The sequence below is a fragment of the Pteropus vampyrus genome, unplaced genomic scaffold, assembly GCF_000151845.1.
Source record: "Pteropus vampyrus isolate Shadow unplaced genomic scaffold, Pvam_2.0 Scaffold564, whole genome shotgun sequence".
Taxonomy (NCBI): Eukaryota; Metazoa; Chordata; class Mammalia; order Chiroptera; family Pteropodidae; genus Pteropus; species Pteropus vampyrus.
Window position 1 is genome coordinate 78386 of NW_011889345.1, and position 5700 is coordinate 84085.

A 5700-nucleotide genomic window follows, 5' to 3' on the forward strand; every position below is an offset into this window, starting at 1 on the left:
CACTGGGAGCACAGTGGCTCGTGAACCTGCTCGCTCCCGTCTGCAGCTGGCTCGGCAGTGAACTCGGCCCAGAGAAATGCCCAAGGGCGCCGCGTGCGTGCCACGTCTGCGTTCCTGCAGATTCAAGCTGGCTTTATTTATCCCTTTTCCTTCAAACCCCCCATGGGAGGTGCCTAGCAAAGTCGATTTTCAGGCAGATTAAAATGAATTATGGCTTTTTTTTTTAAGTTTTTTTTTTTTTTTATTGTGGAAAAGACATATAACAAGATTTACCATTGTAACTATTTCGAAGCATGCGATTCAGGGGCGTTTAGTCCGTTTCCATTGTGGTACAGCCATCGCCACTGTCTAGTTTCAGAATCAGTTTTGAAAAAGATTTCTGCAGTTCCAATGATTTTTTATCCTCTATGATATATTTAGAAAAATAGATTCTTCTCGCTTATCTGTCTTCCAGCAGGATACGCTTGATTTATCTAATTTCTCCTGCCATTTCTGCACTAAAGATGAAAGATAAATGTAGAGAAAGGTCTGAGACTACCTTCAAACTAAATGTACGCAAAAGACTATTTTTGACTTACTAATGGTCCATATTATCTCTTATTACACTCACGTGCTTTTTGCCTATATACAGCCTTTTTACAAAGCTTGAAAAACCCTCGGCGAGTTCAATACGAACAGAAAAGTCACTAATTATATATGTACCATGCTTCATAAATTCAAAGCAACCATCCCACTTCTTTTAATGTGTTAAAAAACATTCCACAACAATGGATATTTTTAAAATTCTTAACCGCGCGGTATACGTCATAAATACGCCTTTCATATGTCCCCAAATGTATTTCTCTATATAAAACAAACACGCTCCACACTCACGTGCACATCTTAAAACTTTCTGACTGTCTCGGGAGGCTAGTCATTTGGAGGCAAGACACCCAAATATTGGCACCAAAAAATGGTCGTCGGAAAAATGTGGGGTCGTTGTCTTAATGATGGAAGCCGTGATTAAGGCTGTTCTTGACCCCTCTCTGGGGGCTGGCGAGGCTGTGATTAAGTGCCCACTCTCTTTATGGGTCGCAGCTTTTCATTATTCTTGTCTTTTCATACCTACCTCCCCGATGACTAAAAGCTTCCCCGATTTGGGGTCTAAGCACCTTCTTACATAAGCACCATCTACGAGGAGAAGTTATTTTCCATTTCGACATGCAAAACATCAAACAGTATACTGTATCTGGGCAGTTTTGGTTTTGAGAGTTATAACAGTCAATTTTGCCCTTAGCTTTTCTCAGAATCTGTGGGTTACTTCTCCCCACTTGCATCGTCTACTGAATCCCAACTACAGAAGATGCTACATTTAGACAATTGTTTCGGTAAACAGTGAATAAGTCATCAAAAAGTCAGGACAAGACCAGCCTCAAGGGCTGGGTTTCTACAAATTTAAACTGAATGGTGAAGCCAGGCGGATGATGACTACGCTTACAGGAAACAACTTACTAATTGGCATCGTCAGATAGTTTTAAAGTTTCAATAACCTATTACGTCCCTTCCTGTCTTTATAAACACACTGGATACACGCAAATACACGTTCTGGAAGCCACGCGAGTGGGGACGTTGGGATATGTGAAATGTCAAGTCCAGAAGGCCATTTTAAAACATCTCCATCTGCGTGGGATCGGCCACATTCAGTGGGGACGGTTTTCCTGTGAGTGGCCCAGGACGCAGACACAGGTCCGGCCTTGCGAGGGGTCGCAGAAAGGCGGCTCCAGCGTCACAAATGGAAAGCGTTTCTAGAATTTAGTGTCGCTCGACCACGGAGCCAGTCACCTTCTGCGGTGGTCCGTCTCTGAAGGTGCTCGAGCAAAGACAGACAGGAATGTCGGAAGCGTCCTGTGCGGGGGTCGGGCTGATTGCAGACGGTGACTGAGCGATGGCCTCAGAGCGTGGGGACGCGTGATCTTTCTGCTGCGCTCCGTGGGGCAGGTCGTTTTCAAAGATGGTCAAACCAATCTGTCCCATCCTCTGCGTCCTTTTCCAAAGCGACTCTGCCAACGAAGAGCTTACGGGCAGAATGTTGAAAGTACAGGCAACTTCCTGAATTGGAAAAAAATAATTTCAAATCGTGTATCTGATAAGGGGTTGATATGCAAAATATAAAAAGAATTCATAGAACCTAAAGCGAAAAACCGACCAACCAAACAATCGGATTTAAAAAATGAGTAATGGGCAGAGGGTAAAGTGGACTCAGGCCCTTCCGGCCCTCCCGCCCGCCTGTGTTGGCAGAGGAAGGCCACCAGTCAGCCTTTCCTCAGGAGGCAGGGCTGGGTGCGGGTCATCCGGGCTCCTGCTTTGCCTTCTCCGGTTACTTTTTGATAATGACTCTGAGGGCCGAAGTGGAAACCATCACGGAGGGTACTGAGAACCTGAACTTTTGTCCCGCGTGAAATTTAGTGCCATTTCGGCCTTTTTAGATGAAGATTATAGAGACAATAATAAAATGTAAAAGCGAGATAAATAGCTGCTATTAAGGACAAAAATAAGATGCGACAGAAAAAGCCAAGGTTCTCCCAGCTCGCCACCCACGAGCTTTTACATCATGGCTTCGCTCTGGCCCCCGACTTCGGTAGCTAAAGAAAGAATCAACACCCAATTGGAATGGGAGCTCTTTAAACCACTGGCTGCTGTGCTCGTTTTAATTATACAGTTTTAATGATAATATTTACAGCTAGTTAGAGCTGTATAATTTAGACATGTTTGGAGGTGTATCTATAAAAAACATCGTGTCGCTAGACGAAGCCTTTGAAGAATTGCCCAAACGGTTCCTGGTATTTCAAAAACTGAGTAACACACTTATAAAAAGGAAAATTAATAGATTGAACTACGTGAAAATAGAAAACATCTGTGCGTCTCGGCATAAACGAGGGAGGAGATACAGTTGCAACACACGTAACCCTGGGGCTCAGTTCGGGATGCGCTGTGCGCGCATCAGTAAGAAAGAGACAACTCAATAGAAAGCTTGTAACAGACAAGTCGGTAATTCACGAAAGAGGGAAAAAAACGCTCAATTTCACTAGTCATCAGGGACAGGCAAGTGAAAGCCACCATGAGACTTCGTTTCTTAACCATCGTACTGGCAACAAGTGCAGGGTCCCACCCTCAGGTCCCGGCTGACTGTAGACCAGCATGTGGCCGGTCACTCGTGGGAGTGTGCGGAGGACGAGTCGGTCCTTTATTTATTTATTTATTTTAAGGCGAGGCGACCCTTGTTTGACCTCACGGGTTGCAAGGACCTTGTCAGCTTACAATCCCTTATTTTTTATTTTTTTACGCCTACAGCACCCGGTCTTTGTAGGTGGTCTCCCATCCAAGTACTCACCAGGCTCGACCCTGCTTAGCTTCCGAGATGATTCAGAACTTTCTATCGAAGGTGGAGACGCGCACGTCTCATGGCCCAGCAATCATACTTCTAGATCTAGACTCGAGGGTCTGTTCAACCTTTGTAAAATGTTTCCTGTGAGAAAAAAAATCAGTATCCTCGTTAGCATATTTTTCGACATTTGGAAAAGTTGAAAAATCGCTTGCAATCTGGGGCTCCATCTAGCCCCATCGGGGTTTATCGATCCCCAGATTCATGCCTGCAACAAACGAGTACCCCCGTTTCAAGTCTCCTGGTCCACACCCCAGCTTCCCCTGCCTAGGAATGGAAATCTCTGTTTCCGGAGGAGGCGGCCAGCGCCTTGGGCCTCCTGGAGCCCTGCGGTCACAAGACGGTCAGTGTCGCAGAGGCTTCGGTCTGCACGCCAGTCTCTCGACCCTCAACGAGTGGGGATCTTGACCTTGAGTTTCCCTCTCGGTCTGCCCACCAGCCAACTGGCCGAGAGCCTGGCCTGTCCGGCACATGCAACGTATGGCATCGGTACCTTTGTTTATTTTCATCTGCCGATCACCATCTTTATATAATTTTATATGATTTCTATGATTTATATAATTTACGTGCACGAATCGGCGGCCTCGAGTGCATTCTCACTGCTGTGTCGCCGAAGTCCAGACTGTTTCATCTCACAAACTGAAACTCTGGACCGTTAAGCGACGCCCCGTCCCCCCGCCGGCCCGACGACCCCCACCCCACTTTCTGTCTCTATGCTTCTGACTCCTCTGAGGACCACATGGAAACGGAATCACTACAGAAATCGAATCGTGACCCGAAAATCAGCTTCCGTGGACGGGCTTTTGTCTCTCATACCACGGCTCCTTTCCCGTAGGGTCCGTTTTCTCCCTTTGGGATGGCGGGGGGCCCTGTGGCAGCGCCCCACGGAGCTGGGGACGCTGGGGTCACGCCCGCGCTCTCGCTCTCCCCGTGGGAGAAACCGCAGGCCCCGGAGGGCTCTCCTGGCACTCACCTGTGTCGCCGTGGCTGAGAAATGTCTCGGGCACCTGTGCTGGAACTTTCCACGGGCCTCGCCGACGTCCACGCACAACCCCTTCGTCCATGGCCCACGGTGTCAATCGGTGTCCGCCAGGGGCTCCTGGAACACGGCCGAGAGGGGCCGGAGCCGGCTCACGGGCCACCGAAGGGTCCACGGCAGGGACCGAGGTGTCTCTGCTACTGCCCGATGCGCGGGCGGGCGACACTCTAGCCGGGGCCCTCGGCACGTGGAGCTGGACCCCCAGCTCCCACGAAGGCGCTGCCGCCTGCGGATGGCGGCTGGGTGGCTGTCGTTGACGGGGACACGGGGGAGGGACGTCTTCCTGGGCCATGTCGCCGACGCTCGTCCCCAAAGCTGAACTTTTAAAACGTGCGATGCGTTCCCGTATTTCCGATCCTCGTTCATGTCATTTTTAAAACGGCGGTCGGCACTGTCACGTGACTCGCTTCGGGGCTCGTTATATTTTCGGTCCGTTCCGCAGCCCTAATTAAGTCTCTAATTATAAAAATTAAACGTCACCGAAGAGCGCGTACGGCACGGCTATTCATTCCTGCAGATATACGTAGCGCAATGATGCTCATGGGACCGGCGGTGGCATCCCTGACGCCCAGGTGTCCACCGGCCGAATCCGAGGGCGGTGGGTTCCCGGCGACCACCCCCCGGGTGTGTCCCGATGTGGCCCTCCCTCCCCGCCTGTCCCCCACTGGGTAGCACCTTTTGTGGGCGGGGTGGGTCACCCCACCTCGACATCCCAGCATGTCCGAAATGACTTGATTTTCGCGACACCTGTTCTCACGACTCCTTTCTCAGCTCTCCCCTGGTCTGAGTCTCAACAGGTGTCTTCTCGACCCTGGACGCGGCCATGGCCGTTCACCCCCCACTCAAGGTTCGACCTGGTGATCACGTTTTAATGGGCAGGAAGCGTTTCTCGCTCTTTGGTCGATCCTTTCTCATAGCAACCGATCTTATTTTTGCGGATGCAGCGTCCCGTCTAAGTTTTCAGAGGATTCTAAATAGAACGTTTAAATTCTTATCGCTTCTCTGAATCGTTTTTCTCCGGTCGGTCAGTGGGTTTATTCGCCTTGGTCTTTTTTTTATATGATTTTTTTTTTTTTTGGCGGTAAAATAGTTGCAACAAAAAAATGTACCGTTTTACTCCATTTCATTAACCGATGTCACCATAATAAAAAAAATTAAATAAAATATAGATTAATTAATTAGTTAATTAAAGTTTTTCTTAAAAAGTACCATTTTAAGCACGTTCGGCGTGCGTTTCGGT

The 5700-nt window shown here is 48.7% G+C and overlaps 1 long non-coding RNA gene across 1 annotated transcript in view; it reads right to left on the reverse strand.

Annotated features, from left to right (window-relative positions):
• Positions 1 to 1821: 1821 nt before the first annotated feature.
• The window catches only part of LOC111733414, a 15977-nt gene continuing 12098 nt past the window's right edge, over positions 1822 to 5700 (reverse strand). Inside the window, exons 3-4 of the long non-coding RNA XR_002777981.1 lie at positions 3371 to 3505; positions 1822 to 2088 (exon numbers count right to left, since the gene is read on the reverse strand). This is a non-coding gene — a long non-coding RNA (uncharacterized LOC111733414). The remainder of the gene's footprint in view (positions 2089 to 3370; positions 3506 to 5700) is intronic.